The sequence below is a fragment of the Ornithodoros turicata genome, unplaced genomic scaffold, assembly GCF_037126465.1.
Source record: "Ornithodoros turicata isolate Travis unplaced genomic scaffold, ASM3712646v1 Chromosome53, whole genome shotgun sequence".
NCBI lineage: Eukaryota > Metazoa > Arthropoda > Arachnida > Ixodida > Argasidae > Ornithodoros > Ornithodoros turicata.
The window spans coordinates 810553-828686 of record NW_026999381.1 but is presented as its reverse complement, the minus strand read 5'-3'; the positions used below and the strand labels follow the sequence as shown (position 1 = coordinate 828686).

General features: G+C 42.9%; 1 protein-coding gene across 4 annotated transcripts in view; it reads right to left on the bottom strand.

Annotated features, from left to right (window-relative positions):
* Positions 1 to 18134, bottom strand: part of LOC135374334 (uncharacterized) — a 267918-nt gene that overhangs the window by 16159 nt on the left and 233625 nt on the right. The window contains exons 1-3 of one of the 4 annotated variants that reach the window (XM_064607319.1): positions 4561 to 5027; positions 2929 to 3053; positions 2696 to 2791 (exon numbers count right to left, since the gene is read on the bottom strand). The gene's annotated coding sequence lies outside the window, so the exon portion shown is untranslated. Of the gene's footprint in view, positions 1 to 2695; positions 2792 to 2928; positions 3054 to 4560; positions 5028 to 18134 lie in introns of those variants that run through there. The other 3 variants (XM_064607320.1, XM_064607318.1, XM_064607321.1) reach the window with 3 other exon arrangements.

The following is an 18134-nucleotide window of genomic DNA, read 5'->3' as shown; positions in this document are numbered from 1 at the left end:
TAATGAATAAGAACTGGCTGACATGCAGGTACTATGGCCTCCTGCGGGGTCCTAAAAGGCCATTGTACAGGATCTTTTCTCCCATTACCCATGCGAGGAGAATAAAGGGATTGACCTAAGACGCCGCCATCCCCGTGAACAACGGATGTCTTAGTAAAGGTCACGACAAAAGTTTACGGAACAAACGAGCACTGTACTTTCACCTCGACACGACACCCCCGCGGCAAGCGGAAGCTGGCGAAGTCAGGCCAGTTCACTGCTTCAGAAAGGTGGACGACTGCGCCATTAGCGACACACTGCGGTAGTTTCAGTATGGTGCCCGCAAGGTAAGTTGATTTAACTGTTGTGCTCACGAATTGCACGTGACTCAAAGATTGCTAAGACCGGGAGCTAGGCCGTATCACCATGATAACAAGGATGAATCGTGGTGGCAGCACTTTACAGTGTATTGCTTTTATTGGAAAGCCCTAACAGACAAGAGAAAGAAAGATAGCTTGTAAACAGTCGATTTATTATGGAACTTCCCAAATAGCACAATGCACTGAAAGTCGAGTGCAATAGGGGTGGAAGGCATGTGTTTCATCAGTGTTCTTTAGTTTCACGAATCTGTTCAAGGCCTTCCACCTACCCGTCCACCCCTATTGCACTTGATTTTCAGTACATTTCGGGTCAGTGGTGACCAGCTGATAAACAATTGACGCTGACATTGATGATTCATTGATTGACCGCAATCCAAATCCAACTCACTTCACGGGCACATACAAGAGTATTAATACCGAAACTACATCAGTGTGTCGCTAACAGAGCAGTCGTCCACCCCTCTGAGGCAGTGAACTGGCCTCATTTCGCCAGTTCCCGCTTTCCGCTAGGGTGTCGTGCAGAGGTGAAAGTACACAGCTCGCGTGTTCCGTAAACTTTTGTCGTGGCCTGTACGTGCCGAAATATGCCCGAGTATTTACCGCGGCACGATATGCAAGGGCAAAACACCCCCGGGAACCTGTGTCGCGAATTTAAGTTTTCGCGAATCACTCCTCAAAGCAGTTTCGTTCGAAAACGCGAAAATATTTTCCACGCGAAAAAAAAAAAGAAAAAGATAAGAAAGAAGAAGTCTATAGTAATAATATAGGTACAAGTTCCTCGTCCTGATATTTGCCGGAGCGCGTTTTGCCGTCACGCGCCTAACGTATTGGTGTGCACGAGTTCTACGGTTGTGCATTAGAGTGCCACAGTATTTTTATGAAAGTTCCACGGTATGTTCCTTATTTTGCGATCGAGGTATCATATATCATATTTTATGACCGAGTCAAAAACGGAACATAAACAAGGTCTTATGACTTGAAGATGACTTTTCGTGTGATGTGGAGCCAGGACACGACAGCGATATCGACACGAGCGAACTCTTGCTGGTGGTTTTAAAGAAAATTAACATTGTGCCAACCTTGCGCGAACTTAGTGGAGCAATGTGGCCAGACGTGTGGCACATCGCGCAAACTATGACGGCGCACTTCTCAAAACTTAGAAACCAACTTTGTGATACTTCACAAGTAGAAGCAACACTTTGAGAGAACACAGTGTGGATACATGGATTTCAATGACATAAGTACATTAGAGCCACCAATACTATTGTTAGAAGAAACCTGAGTGATGGGTGACAAAGAAAAACAAACACGACATGGCTGTGTCGCCCATCGCAGAGGCTTGCTCAAGCTGAGGTTACTCCAACAGCTAGTCTGCATCTGCGTCATATTATGTATAGGTCCTGAAGACACGTGACTTATTCCGTTGTTTGGTCTGGCAACCCAGGAGTGTCCGAAGGAGGAATGAAATCGATACTTTGCAGATGCGGACGTATAAAGAAGGAATAAGGAACGATTGATTGATTGATTGATCGAATGGTGAAGGCAAAAATGTAGATGCTAGTCCCAAAGCAGTCGATATTGGCTACTCCAGCACGCATTATTCGGGACTCGTTTATCAGTAAAATAAATTTGTCTTTTAAACTTTATTTTCTGCGACTTTCAATTTCAATTTATTTCCTTGCGGTTGGGAGAGCAGCAAAAAGCCCATGAGGCTTGAAACCGGCTCCTCCCCCAAAATTCACTATTTACAGCAACAATACAGTAACGATCATAGCGTACAGAAAAAAAGAAAAACAATATTGTAACAATAACCAAGTGAGAAAAATGGAAAGAAGAGATATAATGGCTATGATACAAACAAATCAACTAACAGTTCAAAATTGACTCAATTAACAGTTAAATACCCAACATAAAGCGACAGAGCATTCCTTTTGGCATCAACAATGGGTCCGGCGACGTACCAACAAACTGATTAAAAATAAATGGTGACATATACGTCAATGACTGCTTGCCGTAGTTTGTTCGATGCAATGGTTCGATGTATTGGCACGTCGTAGATACAGACCATCGACTTTGGAAAGTTTACTTTCAAAGTTAGATTTATGAGATTCATTTCTCAATTTAGTCTATTTTTACATTGTTTACTTCAGCGTCGTCCCATTGTTTCGATTATGTGTTCTGTATCAAGGTCGACGACTGTATCCTTTTAGGAAGGAACCTGTGACGTCAGCAGACATTTCTTTTGTTCTCTATCTTGGCAGTGAGGCGTAAGACTCCCATTTTGAACAGATCAGAAGACGAAATAACATTCTGAATGACAGAAGGACAGAACTTACCTTATTCGATGTTATAGAAGTGTACAAGCGTCGCAGTTCCCCTGGGTGCCCTTGGTTGGATGAGAGAGTGTCGTCGAATGACTCAACGAATACCTTCTACGCCAAAGTAAAAAATAAAGAAATAAATGTCGAGGGAATGCGAGCGTGACCAAGGTCACAGGGACGAACTATGTTATGTGGCTCACTGTAACATCGCACCATGGAGCATATAGTAGTATTAGAGTCTCACATACCTTTGTTGGACATCACGTGATGTTTGTCCAAGTACTCCGCGGATCACGTGTCAGTCTTTGGACCCTGCACTGATGGTTTCCTGGTTCGTCGTCATGGGTTTTCCAAGGTCAGACCAATGTCCCTCCTGTAACGTGCCACGTGACTTACAAACTGCCCTGATGATCTGCCATCGTTCGAGATGAGACGTGACGTCACAAGCGTGGCGGAAAGCGTGTTTTCTCTCCATATAAGGCCCGCTCCATGCTTTGTAATTACATACTTCACTTGACGTTCCAAGGTGTATATAGTACAAAGCATGTACAAAACGTTGATTGGTGGAGAGCCGAGGTCCACTTTTAGAGTGGAATAATACCAAAACCAGCTGGCGTGGCATAGTGGTTAGGATGATCGCTTTGCTATGCCGAGATTGGGACGTGACACGGGTCCGAATCCTGTCACGGGCGGTGCTCTCTGAGGTTTTCCATGGGTTTTCCCAGGACTTTCTAGACGAATTGCCCCCACAGTTCCCTCTGAAGTCGGCCCAGGACGCACATTAACCCTCCTGTCCCCAACTCCTCCCCGCTGTCCTCTCTCCATTTGTTCACGTCTGTACGCCGCTCATAGTCACAGTTGCTTCGCGGTGCTCACACGGAATTCAAATAAACACATATAAAAAAGATTATAAAAATTGCGTTAAATCTTCCGGCAACAAAAAACGTTCATAAGGTCCTCCCCCTCAACTGTAAAAGATCTCGTAAACTGTTCGTAATGTTTTAAATGCCCCTCTCCCATGTCTATAATATTCTTGAGCTTTAATTCCTCCTAAAACAACCGCTCATAGCCATCTTGTTGGTAGACACATCCTTCACGTGGACATTAATATTCACGAACGTCCGTTAGAATTGTAATATCTTACACTTGACAAACTGCAGAAATATAAAAATGTGTATTATAAAACGCATTGATTAAGCTAGAACGGATAAAGAGTTATATATATATAGATGTCTTATGCTCTATGTAAGCGACAGTTACACACAATCACTGCACGGTGACTAAAAAATAGATAAGGTTCGAATGGATATTCACGTGATCCCTTCATGGGTTCTCATCGTCTTATCAGTTGTTTTTGCACCTGGAAACCGCCCAAGGTGACCTTTCCTAGCGAGGACACCATTAAACTTACACTTTATATAACGAACTATGAGAAAAAGACCACAGTAATTGTCCAGAAAGACACCACCATACACGAGAAGGGATGGCAAGTGAGATTGTTCCCCACTGGGGGTGCAACAAATCGTGTTGAGACGATAAGGGGATAATGATGAGCGAACTACGCAGATATTTAGGCATAGTAACATTAATGACGCACATTCGAATTAACCGTAACACACCCGGCAAAAAAAAGGGAAAAAAAGGCAGACGGCACAAATAGGTGGGAATTCTGAGCGACCATCGGTGAGAGTGGCGCTTTATATTAATCCGAGGAGAATGAAGGGCACGCTTCGGTGATCCTTGGAAAATTTAAGTAGCCAGCGCAGGGTACGTACAATTTACAAACACTGTGAGAACAGTAAAAAAAATCGGGACTACACAGTGAAACGCTACAACGCAGCATAAATAATAGTGAAAAGTATACGCATTGGGGATCTCACCTTACTCTGGAGTTTCACTGATGTTCACGTGAAGAGACGGAGATCCATCGGTCACCGGGCGGAGTCTGAAGCGACGCATATGGGAAACCTGCTTATGTGGAAGGCAGATAAGGCGTTATCTTTCACCGCGCCTTTGTCGTGCGAGTGTCACCTCCTGGTGTGGGAATGTGGGTTTAGAGTAAGACTGGAGGAATAGAGTTACACCACTACACTGCAAGTCTCTCACTGGTACATCATGCCTTTTAAGTAAATATAGTTTAGAATGTGGTGAACACACATTCAAATATAGTCTATGCTTTGATTGAGAGAGCAGAGATGAGGTCATCGGGTATGATTGCTTTGGAGCGAGTACCTTAGTAAATGAAAGTTGTATAATGCCGAGGAAATTTAATAGAGGAGAGGATATTGTTGGCACTTTCCCTCAGAGTGAGGGCTAGATTCAACACAATCCCTTTTTAACACTTTTTTTAACCTCTGCATTAAAGACATTACGTAATCTTGTACAATCCCTGCTATCTTCCCAGACTAAAGTCTCCTCTGTTCTATCCTTTCTGAACTATACAAGGCAAAAAGCTTTGCAGCTCCTCTGGCGTTATAGGGAAGATTGGAGTGAGTCGATGTGCTCGATTTGGCCGATAAAATCTCGAGACGAAGTTCGCATAAGGCACAAGTCCGGAATAGACGGTAATGCGAAGGAGATTATAAATTTTAAAGTTAACGCTTCCCACACGTAGGTTATTCCTCTGTAGAATGCTCCAAAGGAGAACGTCCGAAATGGTGACGCCAGATTTGCCTGGTCTCGGTATAATTTGAGACGGAAATGTTCCTGAAATGAGGATGAGGTGATGGTATTCGAGGTAAATATGTTTCTTGAGTGGGTATTATAATAGAACAGCGTTAAAACCTTCTGGGTAATTGCTTCTCCCTACAATATGTCTTCTGTAGTCCATCATTCGAGACAACTTCGAGAATATGACTGCAGAACAGAGTCTTAATGAGTCTTAACAGAGTCAGAATGCAGTCTTCCTTCGGATGCATGAAGTCACGGTGGAAGACTTTTTCAAAGAATGTTGTCTGTAAATCCAATAACGCTTTGTTTTCTGATCTGGTATGTTGTCGTACAACTACAGCGTTATTTGCTTGTCCCTACAATACGTCTTCTGTAGTCCGTCATTCGAGACAACTTCGAGAATATGACTGCAGAAAAGATGCCTTCCTTCAACTGGACCACGTCACGGTGGAAGACTTTGTCAAAGAATGTTGTCTGTAAATCCAATAACGCTTTGTTTTCTGATCTGGTATGTTGTCGTACAACTACAGGGTTATTCTAGCAAACGTCACACATTTCGATCGCACTGTAAAAATAGAAGACTAGGTCTGGCCCATCCCAAACTTTGCAGCCTGATAGCCATTTATCTGAAGTTTCATTCAAATTTTTTGTAAGCGCTACGATCAAGTAGAAAGAAAATTAAAAATAAAGCAAAATCTTGCCCCATGCATTTTCAATGGCCTATCCCACACAAACACTGCCATTTTTTCTTGTGTCTGCTTCACATTCCGATCACTTCACACAGGTAGCGCTGCCTACAACGATGTGACATGCTAATTCCGCCGTTATGCACCAATCCTCTTGTTCCAGTCTTGTTCTGTATGCTGATGCCACCTGTGTGTGGTGAAATGAAAATGAAGCGCACACAGCAGAAAATGGCGGCTTTTGAGTGAGATAGGCCATAGAAAATACATGGAGTGAAATTTTGCTCGATTTTTAATCTTTCTTCTACGGGACTATAACGCTCACAAAAAAATCCAACGAAACTTCAGACCAGTGGCTACCAGTCTGCAAAGCTTGGCGTTGGATAAACCCAGTCTTCTTATTTTTACGACACGATCAAAATGTGTGACGTTTGCGAGACTAACTCTGTAGAGTTTGTTTACACGCATCCATTTATATCTGTATGTACGCATGTCATGCGCGTGTAAGATGTGTTGCTTTTTGTTTCGTAAATTGATTCCTCGCTGCTCTAACGTATTCGACGATGCAGATATATTAATAAACTGAGCAGACATTCTAGCCAGTCCTACTGTCCTCTCTCTAGTTAAAACCAGTAGTAAAACTGTACAATCCTGCTCTCTAGTTATCACCGTCTGTTCCCCGTAATGGTAGCGGTTGTCTTTGGAGTTGTCAGGAAATAATGCAAAAAAAAAAACGCGTCAGCAAGGATGGTGCTCATCTATTCTCAGAACCTGTTGCAAACGGCATGTTTCATTGTCTCTTGGCTAGATAAGGCCTGGTCTTGTGTCCCACAGGCACGAAAACAACTGATAAAGCGATAAGAACCCACGGAGCCAACACGTGCAACCCCACTCGAGAGTGAATCGTTGAATCTTGCACAATGCTGCTGTGCACAATGGCACCAAAAGAAGGACGAGGACGACAACCAGTAAATTAGGGTAAAATGATAATATGGGGCCAATCTTAAGGCTCAAGAAGCAAACTAAAGGTGAGAAAGGATAAATAGGTAACTATAAACTATTTAGGACTACGCATTCATATTAGAGATGGGATGAATCCAGATGGTTCTCAATTCGAATCCAATGAAGTTTCCGCGAATCCACGATTCTTACGAAACACGAATCTTTCCCGTCCTTTCTTTTACAAAAAGTCCAAAAAGCCAGGGAAAAAATATATTACAACAAAATGTTGGGAATCAGCATACGATACATTTGTTTGATGAAAAAAAAATTAAATGATTGAATTTCAAGTGAAAAATATAGCCGTATTGTTCTTAAACTTAATTGCCGGTATTCACCAGTCCCACTTAGCCACTGGTTTAGTGACGTCTGGTTTAAGTTGATCACGTGAGAACTTTGTCCGCCAATCACGAACAATCCTCTTCTCCAGTTGTTGCGGCCTGTTCGCCGTACAGGGCAACAGTTGGCTTTGGAGCTGTCAGGGAATAATACAAAGAATGGGCTGCTTCCATTGTTCAATGCAGTGAGGGTTCTTATCTATTCTCAGAACCTGTTGCAAACGCTATATTTCACGGCCTCTTGGCTAGATAACGTCTCCTCTTGTGCGCCGTAGGCACGAAAACGACTGATAAAGCGATAAGAACGCTCGGAGCAATCTCCTGGAATTCCACTCGAAAGTTGCCTACGTTCAAGCTCGGCACAACGGCAACAAGTCTTATCTTAGTCTATCTTATGTCGTCAAGAAAAATAATAACGAAAGAATGAAGCACGAAGTCAGAGTAAGTATTATACGTCAGCTTTCGGGCAGAGTCTGCCCTTCTTTAGACAAAAGAAGCATTTAAAACATTGCTTATATAAGGAGTGGGATCGGTGAGAGAAAGAATCAAAGAACAAGGGAGAAGCAAAGAAAGGATGAAATCACAAAGAACAAAACAGAAGGCTCTCCATTCGATAGATATCTGACGCCAAGACCATTGGAAGCAACGTACACCACTCCTTCAGTTTGAATTTCTGCCGCCCGCGCTTGGCCGTTGAAAAGAAGAAAACGGTTAAATATAAGTTGCTTACAGCTAATGTGAATTCCGCGAAAAAATTACTTGTGCATTCAAAAGTTGGACAGTGACATGTTGTAAAAACAATACATATACACATCAAAATAATGAGAGTAGGGATTGGACATTTTTTAATAAAATTATACAATGCTAGGGTATAGGAGAAGCATAAATCATTATTGCGCATTAATCAATCAGTCACAAAATCAAATTATTAACCAAATGACAAGCATTTACCACAACATTGTTGATTGTTGGAACAGGTGGCGAAATTTCAATGTTCCTTTTCATCAGGCGGTAAAGCGGGCCGGTATGTACATTTATACCACGAGGAACCGGACTGTGAAACTTTGCAATCAAAAACGATTCTCTATTCTTACGCTTATAATCGTCAGTGAAGCCGGATTGTAGAATTTCTTCACACACACACACACATACTGAGTTAAACACTCTTTAATACTTGCGTTTTACGTTCCATTTCAACGTTCAGGACCAAAACCGCGGACACCTTGCCATACCGCGTCCCGCCGACGCAAGCCGCGACTCTCACTTTCTTCCGTTCAATGTCCAACGTTCAACAGCCCTTTAAACCGAAACAACTTCGCTGGCGCTCTAGCGTATCCGATGTCATCTATAGGCGCTTCAACATACAACCGGATCTCTCTCACGTATGGGAAGCAATAAAAAAAACCGACTACACTCGGCCATTCTGAAAGATTTAACGCCCCCGTTAAATTGCCACACGTAACTATCCTCAGTTAAATGGTAAATACGCGAATAGGAAAAGGTTATATAAAAATATAGGTAGGTTATATAAAGGCTATATCCCTTTGACCAGCTCCCGTGGCTCAGTGGTTAGCGTGCTGGCCATGTCACGTCGAGACTGGGAGGTACCCGGGTTCGAATCCGAGTGCCGGCTGTGCTGTCTTTGGTTTTTCCTGGGTTTTCCTCAGACGCTTTCAGACATATGTCGGCACAGTTCCCTTAGAAGTCGGCCCAGGACGCACATTCCCCCAGGGCGTGAGTGAGTCGTGACGTTGCCCACATACGTGATGCCGACAACGGCAAGCCCAATCACCACCACCACCTATATCCCTTTGCACGGGAAATCTTTAACACACGCACGCAACTACAGTTAGAAGTCTCCGAATCTTGCTGGAGGTCGTCTTGTTCTTCTGGGGCGGTGCTCCCTGTCTTCTGCGGATGCTTCTGGGATTACTTTGCTCAGGGGCTGATGCTGGTCCCGCTGATCCTTCATCATCATCATCAGAGTCGTCATCGAGCTGATGGGAGGATCTAGTTGTCATGGACCACCCCTTTAACTGTGACACATGGGCAGTCGTTCGGAAATGACTCGACTTGTCTAACGCTGAAACTCTGTTATGTGTCAGATGGGAGGATTTCAGTTACAACCAAGGGGCCGCGAAACTTTGGCTGCGTCTTGGTTGGCTGTCCTGTATGGCAGTCCGCATGAAAACGATCTCGCCAACTTCATACTGATGGGCCGGATAATGCCGCTTGTCATAGGCCATCTTCATTTTCTGTTGTTCGTGAATCAGCCGCTCTCGGACCGCTGTTTGAATCTCCTTGGGATCTTGCCATGTCCCTCCAAGTGAGGAATGTGACTCCATGTGACTCCAAAGGACGTGGAAGTGATTTGATAGGCAATTAACGCGAATCTGTGCAAACGTATATATGAGAGAAGAGGTGGTGACATTATTGCCATATTCTTGTGATTATGACGCTTCAAGTTTAATGACGCCTCCCTTGTCGTTATTTCTTGAGGACGATATCAGTATGGAAAGTACGCCTTGTCTGAAACTGATGGTCCTCCACTCAATTGTCAGTGCAGTAGATGCCCGTTTCCGTAATGCGATCAACCGCGTTCGAAGGTTTTATGTAGGGAGTGATCCAAACCTGCGTCCAAAAGACACTGAGAGATCAGTAGTAGAGAGACGGTGAGAACCCACCAGCTCCGGTGGCGCAGCGGTAACGCGTGCGCTTGGAGACTGGGAGGTCCGCGGTTCGAATCCGCGGGCCGGCTGTGCCGGCTGTGGTTTTTCCTGGGTTTCCCTCAGATGTGTAATAGGCGTATGCCGACACAGTTCCCCTGAAGTCGGCCCATGGACGCAGCTATCCTCCCCCCGAGCGGATTCCGCTCGGTCTCCCACTTCACCCTTTCCTCTCCTCCTCTCCACCACCTTTCCCTTCCCGAGAAACATGCCGCCTAATCAGGCAGGCAGACCTCTCGGTTCCTCCCAACGACACTCCTCCTCCTCCTCCTCGGTGAGAACCCAGCCCCGGGCGAATCTAGGACCCCCCCCCTACCCTGAGCCCTGCGCGTATTTTTCCCTGCGCGGCGCGTGTGCGGAGGGTTGTCCACGTGATTATCGGTGGGGGAGGGCTGCGCGTGCGCTCATCGTAGCATATTTTTCAGCCTGGGCAGACTTCTTGGGCCGACTTCACATATTTTTCCGACAGCAGGTGAGCGGTTTACATGCAGAGACATGCAAAGAAGGGTCATACACAAAAAAGGACAAGTCAAAATATATTTATTAATGCCAATCAAGTTGAGATATATTTATTAAAGCCAATAGTGCTGGGAATTGTGATGCCAATCAGGTGAAGGAGAAAAACCCAGCCGAAAAAACCTTCACCACCTGTAACAGGGCGGTGCTCGGGTGGAGGGTTGCTGTGGTGGGCGGAGCGTGGCCGGAGGGCTGCGCGCTTACCATTCATCCTGGGCTGACTTCTTTCACCATTTTCCTACTTGGGCCGACTTCCTTCCCATGACAGGTGGGCGGAGCGTGACCGGAGGGCTGTTGTGGTGGGCGGAGCGTGACCGGAGGGCTGTTGTGGTGGACGGAGTGTGACCGGAGGGCTGCGTGCGTGCTTACCATTCACCCTGGGCTGACTTCTTTCACAATTTTCCTACTTGGGCGTCGCGTGGCCGGAGGGCTGCGTGTGCGTTTACCATTCAGCCTGGGCCGCCGACTTTCGTCATTTTTTAGTCTGGACCGCCGACTTTCGTCATTTTTCAGCCTGGGCCGTCGACTTTCGTCATTTTTCAGCCTGAGACGACTTGAATCGTAATTTTTCCAGCTACAACAGGTGTGCAGTTTACATGCAAAGGATAGCCATACACAAATGTACAAGTGAAAATATATTTATTAAAGTCATTAGGAATTATGTTATGACTCAGCGTGAATGGGAAAAACTTAGCCAAAAATCTGAAAAAATATCAATCCATTCGATTAAATTCCCTGACATCATGAAAGAGTGCTCGTCAAAGTGAGCGACCTAAAGCTTGCGTATTGTGAAAGTACACATTCTACAACACTGATCATATATTGCAACACTTGTTCAAATTGTGATTAAACTCTTACCGTTGTGTGGTAGTCAACACTTCTCCTCAATGTGGATCGATAAATTTTAGCAATTAATCCACAATCAAATATCTTCTATAGTATGTGTGAGTATATGCACAACTTTTTAATCTATATCTTTAGAAAAATGCAAGAAATAGCATGCAGTTTCGATTTTGAAAATTTAAGGAAGAAAATGATCTTTAGTGTGGAATTTGTGTTTTACAATGTTATGAGCTAAGGACTTATAAAATTAAAGTATGGCCTTTCCATTTGTAGTGCCCCGATGCTATGACACTAAAATATTGTGATAGTATTTCTGTATGGTTACGGGAAATCTCGAGTACATTTTGTGAATTGGATCTACGTTTATGTGTGACCTGCGCTGGTCTGGTTATTATAATTAACATATCTTCCATTGTGTTTATGCATAGCGCTCATCTTCATTGCACTTCTGATGGCTGTTGTGTGATCCGCTTCTCCCAAAATCTGATTGCCACTTGGAAATTATTTCATATACTTTTGTGTGCCGTGTGTTACGAAGACTACGTGATTAGAAACGTAGACTTGGCCTGTACGTCGTGCTCGTAAAATCTTTCGTTTGCATTGTGGCATCTGGTAATAGATTCGCTTTTCGCGAAGGCTTCGTGTTATCTCCCAGGCAGTGAACCCCAATGCGATTGTAAAAGATGTCGCGAACGACCCGCCGCAATCAGTTATCTTGCCTTATTTCCCGTTTTGCCATATCTTGGCCCCAGTGCAAGCCATGGACGGCTCCTTTTTCCTACTCAAACAATGGACAACTGTGTTGACAAAAATATTTATTTATTTGTTCCGCACTCCAATCGGATGCTTGTCAAAGAGGCCTTTTCTTCTTTTACTAAGTCTGGGATAGTGCAACTGATTGAGAAATATACATGCACTGTGGAATTTAATTCATGAAATATGATAAGTTTTCACATGAGATTAGTGATCCTTTTTGTAATCATAGACCGATGTATCATGTCTCTAAATATCAATGACCGATCCTTCTCCGGCAATTCTATCCATCGGGTGTTGGATTTGTACAGAGTGTAGTCGACTAAAACCTATTTGGTGGTCAGGTCTCATTCCATATGAGAATTCTTACACAAATTGTGGAATATTCGTTTCCTTAGCCATCATTGTTCTCAGTCTAGCCATGCTAAATGTAAAGTGTTTTTCATTGTGATGTGAAGAATTCATTATAATGATGACAAAGATTACAATTATTGTTTCACTTATACACTTGTTTATTTCGATAAATTACAGTTCTATTTCAAACTTTGAAGTTTTCGTTTGTTGCCTTCATTGATGAATTCCGAAGACATTATATAGTTTATTCTGATTATTGGGCGCTTGAATCCAGCGTTGATTAACGCAGGCGCTATGTTGTCGCCGTGTTTGTATTGCTTCAACAACTTGCACTTTGTCGCGATGAACTTGCAGAGTCTCTTATTGATGCTTCCTTTCTTTGTATGAAGGTTCTTGAATGGCGTACAAGAGAGTATTAGATGAAAATCGTCCGGTGGTCCACCGCAATTGATATGTTTGTTGAGTTTCAACAGGTGATAATACATCAGACCTTGCACGACAATATTGAACTTCTGTTGATTCGACATCGTTGTAGAGACTGGTAGAAGAAAATAATTGCGTTGCCGTGGTAGTGGAATATATCACGTGATAAGATTTTATGTACTTTCCATCTCAGATATGTGTAATTTCAACAAATCCGTGCGATGAATCGTGCGATATAGACCGCTTGTATACGATAATTTGATCCGACTGCTTTCTTGATGTATGCAATGCCCATTGCAATGATTACAATTACATCTGGTCCAGTGTATTTCAATTCTTCGTTGGCAAACCTCAAAAACTCCGCCATCAATCCCAATGGCCCTTCCGACGTTGATGTGCAGATATTTTTATAAGTATTGTAGATTTGGCATATAAATTATTGCACCTTCAGTTCTGTAGTTTGTACCATATCTCCGAATACGACCATGTCTAGGACGTATTGAAATGCAGCGATAATGAAATCGTTTCGCGGCTCCTCCTTTTCGAAGCAGTTTTTTATCACATCTTCCCATGACTTATGGTATCGAGTACAAAATCTGTCCATCTTTTCAATGTAGAGCAATTGTCTCTTCTGTTTTCAAGTGCACATCTACACATAATTAAAAGCATATCTATGTTTATTTTATTGATTAAAATTTTATTATCTGGTTTAGAATGCTATAATCTCCACCTGTCGTGAGAATTATTGTTTTGATTTTGTTTCAAGTATTCACTCGATTGATATTCTATGAGTTGTGAACTTACCGCACGAAATAATTATTGTCTTGTATTTGTTCCAATTGTGCACTCGCATGACATAGGTAAGTACCTCTAAGATGGGAATGCCTGAGTTGCATTTCACATTTGATATTTCTGTGTGGTTCATTAGAAATTTCTGTTGCAAGATATTACAAAATTGATGTAATTAGATCTGTTTCTCGTTTTTGATTGTGTATCGTTGCTACCAATTAATAATTTGGACTTTCTCTACATCTTCAATAACAATATCGCATCTCTACAAACTTAGCCGACTTGTCACTTTGACGAAAGATTTCCGTTTCAGGGAAAGGATGCGAAAAGATAGTGACCCCAGCGAGTGATATCGACATCTATTTGCGCTGCACAATAAAATATATCGCCTTTGAACTCTCTTATTTGACCTCTAGAGCGTTCTGTTTGCTGGACGAAGGAATATAGTCCCCAACCCTTTGAGTGATAAAGCATGCGCGGTGCTATGGTCACATAGATAGAGACATAAAGTCTCCTGGCTTTGAGGAAAAGAATGAAAACAGTGCATATTTTCTACGTCTTGGATACCTTCATCAAGGTTCGTAGTGTTTGTTAGAATGAAAATTGTATATTGGTCGATTTTATGATGGTTCAGTGTTAGATTATTTTCCTCTATTGTTGTTTACGTGCCGCCGCGTGTTCCTCTGTTCTTCAACGTTAAGTCTGTGCTATTTCGCCTTTGATAGATTGATTAGCTATTATTTCTCTATGTTTGGATGTTGCGCAGGTTTGGCTCTCTTTTAATTGTAGCTGTTGATTGTGTTGTTTCTCGTTATTTCCTTACGTCTATGCTGTTCACTTAATAAGAAATTAAAAGTTGAGTAATGTTGGAATATGAAACTGAGATTCCCTATTGCGCTCGAAATGTTATGACAAATATTCACGCTATTGCAAAGATGGTTCTCACGTCTCAGACTTTTATAAAACAATGTGTAATTTGATTGTAATCGTATTGATTAAGAATATCTTCTTTGTCGTGGTATAGATTTTATTTCCTCTTGTCGCTCGTGTTCAGTGGTCTTCCATAGATCTATCGGCATCCGTCTTCAACAAATCATACAGGTCAGATATAATTAGATCTGGTTGTTGGCTAGGAGCGCGCTATATGGTGAAGTTCATTTTTAACATGTCTATTTTCTGATGAGTTTGATTTTTTCTTCTGATTTACTGAATGATAGATTACTATGTTGTTTTGATTAGGAATATCTTATTTGTATTGGTATAGATTTTATTTCCTCTTGTGTTCGTGTCGTTCTTTGTTCTGTTTGTTGGCTAGGAGTGTGCTATGTGGTGAAGTGGAATATCTTCTTTGTAGTGGTATCGATTTTATTTCCTCTTGTGTTCGTGTCGTTCTGTTTGTTGGCTAGGAGTGTGCTATGTGGTGAAGTTCATTTTTAACATGTCTATTTTCTGATGAGTTTGACTTTTTCTTCTGATTTTCCTCTTGTGTTCGTGTCGTTCTTTGTTGGCTAGGAGTGTGCTATGTGGTGAAGTGGAATATCTTCTTTGTAGTGGTATAGATTTTATTTCGTCTTGTGTTCGTGTCGTTCTGTTTGTTGGCTAGGAGTGTGCTATGTGGTGAAGTTCATTTTTAACATATCTATTTTCTGATGAGTTTGATTTTTTCTTCTGATTTTCCTCTTGTGTTCGTGTCGTTCTTTGTTCTGTTTGTTGGCTAGGAGCGTGCTATGTGGTGAAGTGGAATATCTTCTTTGTAGTGGTATAGATTTTATTTCGTCTTGTGTTCGTGTCCCATAGTCCTCCAGAGTCTCTGCTGTTCACATTTAACTGCATACAACTATCAGAACTTCCCGCTATTGCACTGATGGTTCTCACGTATAGGAATATTAGACGTTTTATAATTTGTAATTTTGATTGTAATCGTATTGATTAAGAATATCTTAAATGCGCTATCAATTCTGATTCATTGAAAACTTCCACTAATAAAAATATTGTGTTTGATTTGTGATACCTATTCAGTGCTAATGTATCATACCTGTAATATTCTTTGTTACGTGTATTGTGTTCCTTCTATTTCAGATTTTTGGCTAAGTTTTTCCCATTCACGCAGAGTCATAACATAATTCCTAATGGCTTTAATAAATATATTTTCACATGTACTTTTGTGTATGGCTATCCTTTGCATGTAAACTGCACACCTGTTGTAGCTGTAAAAATTATGATTCAAGTCGAATCAGGCTGAAAAATGACAAAAGTCGGCGACCCATGCTGAAAAATGAGGAAAGTCGGCGGCCCAGGGTGAAAAATGACGAAAGTCGGCGGCCCAGGTTGAAAAATGACGAAATTCGGCGGCCCAGGCTGAATGGTAAACGCGCACGCAGCCCACCGGCCACGCGACGCCCAAGTAGAAAAATTGTGAAAGAAGTCAGCCCAGGGTGAAGGGTAAGCACGCACGCAGCCTTCCGGTCACGCTCCGCTCACCACAGCAGCCGTCCACCCGAGCACCGCCCACCTGTCACGGGAATGAAGTCGGTTCAAGTAGGACAATGGTGAAAGAAGTCAGCCCAGGTGGAATGGTTAGCACGCAGCCCTCCGGTCACGCTCCGCCCACCACAGCAGCCCTCCACCCGAGCACCGCCCTGTTACAGGTGATGAAGGTTTTTCGGTTGAGTTTTTCTCCTTCACCTGATTGGCATCACAATTCTCAGCACTATTGGCTTTAATAAATATATCTCAACTTGATTGACATTAATAAATATATTTTTTCACTCGTACTTTTTGTGTATGACCCTTCTTTGCATGTTATAATCGCGCGGACAAGCCTCCGCACGCGCGCCGCGCAGGGAAAAAAACGCGCAGGGAAAAATACGCGCAGGGCTCAGGGGGTCCATGTTTCTAAATCTCACCTGGCTCGGCTCTATCCCACTCTCTACTACTTATTAATTCAGCTGCACTCTTTCTGAATAAGTGACAAACAATAACGAAAAGTTCAGAAAATCTATTTTTGTATTGAAACCAACCAGCATGATTGTGCATGAGACACGTACGCTTCTTACTTGTGAATATGAGCGCTAGGTTCGTGCTGCCCTCGAAGTTCTAAATATGCTACTTTAAGAGCAGTATACAGCTTAATCACATGGATGTCGTTCAGACGAGACGAAATGTAGAAGCGATAGAACTTGCGTCGTCTGTCTGTGTCCCCTGCACTGGAGTTTTATCGCTTTTAGAAATCTAGTTAGCAGGGACTAGGAGACGATCGCCAGCGTTTGTGTTGTGATACATTTTATGGTAGAGACACCGCCTGGCTATCAACCGTCTTGACTTGAAGATCAACGTCGAGGTTTTTTCTTTATACGTGAAACACTCGCGTCTCTGGAATAGTTAGATGTAATGAAGCCCATTTTGAACTGACTCTAATGCTTGAATTAAGTACTCTTGATGGGGATCCCATATGGCCGATGCGTATTCGAGTTTGGGCAGCACGAATGCACGGTATGAAAGCAGCTATGAAAGTGATGTGGTGGGAGCACAAGATGGCTGCGAAAATTTAATTTGGTAACTCTAAACATAACTCTGAAAACAGCACGCCATCAATGGTCCCATATCGGTCCAAAATTGGCAGCCAATATAATTTACGTTGGTCCAGTATATAGGCCGTGCAACAAAGGTCTGGTAATACGCCAATGAAACTGCCAATATTGGTCCAATGTTGCAAGTCCGTGGTGAGCCGATGAAGAATACGAATGCCCTGTAGGTATAGTAACTGTCACTCCGGGCTAGTTTTAATTGGCTTGAATGGCAGCACGACAACGGGAAGGCATCACAGTACAATGCATTATTTTTTCTCTCTCTCTTTCGTCTTTTTTGTTATATTTACCTGGGTAGGTACTGAAACACTGCCATGGGTAGCACGGTGGTGAGAGTAGGATGAGCCAAGATAACGCCACTTATTGCTCTTCATTGGCTTGATTGGCCCTCATTAGGCTCACTAGAACCGAGACAGTGCCAATATTGGACCAATATTGTGTGCTGCTCGGGTAGTTAGAATCCGCAAAAGTAACTGTAATAACAACTAAAACACGCATCCCGAGCTTTCACAAGCTGGCCATAACTATAACTTGCGTCCCCTCGAAACACGTGTCCTTGTGGCTGCTATGAGGCCCTAGGACATGTCCTGCGCTGTGTGCGAGCCGCTAATTCTGATTCTCGCTCATGATGAAGAGGAATAGCAGTCTCTGTTCGAAATATATGGGCGGCTCTCCTCCTGGGACACTTCCCTTCATCTTTGCTTACCGGTTCACAGAATTTTCTCCCCATCTGCATCTCTTGATGACATCTAAGTGGACACATTACTTCCAAG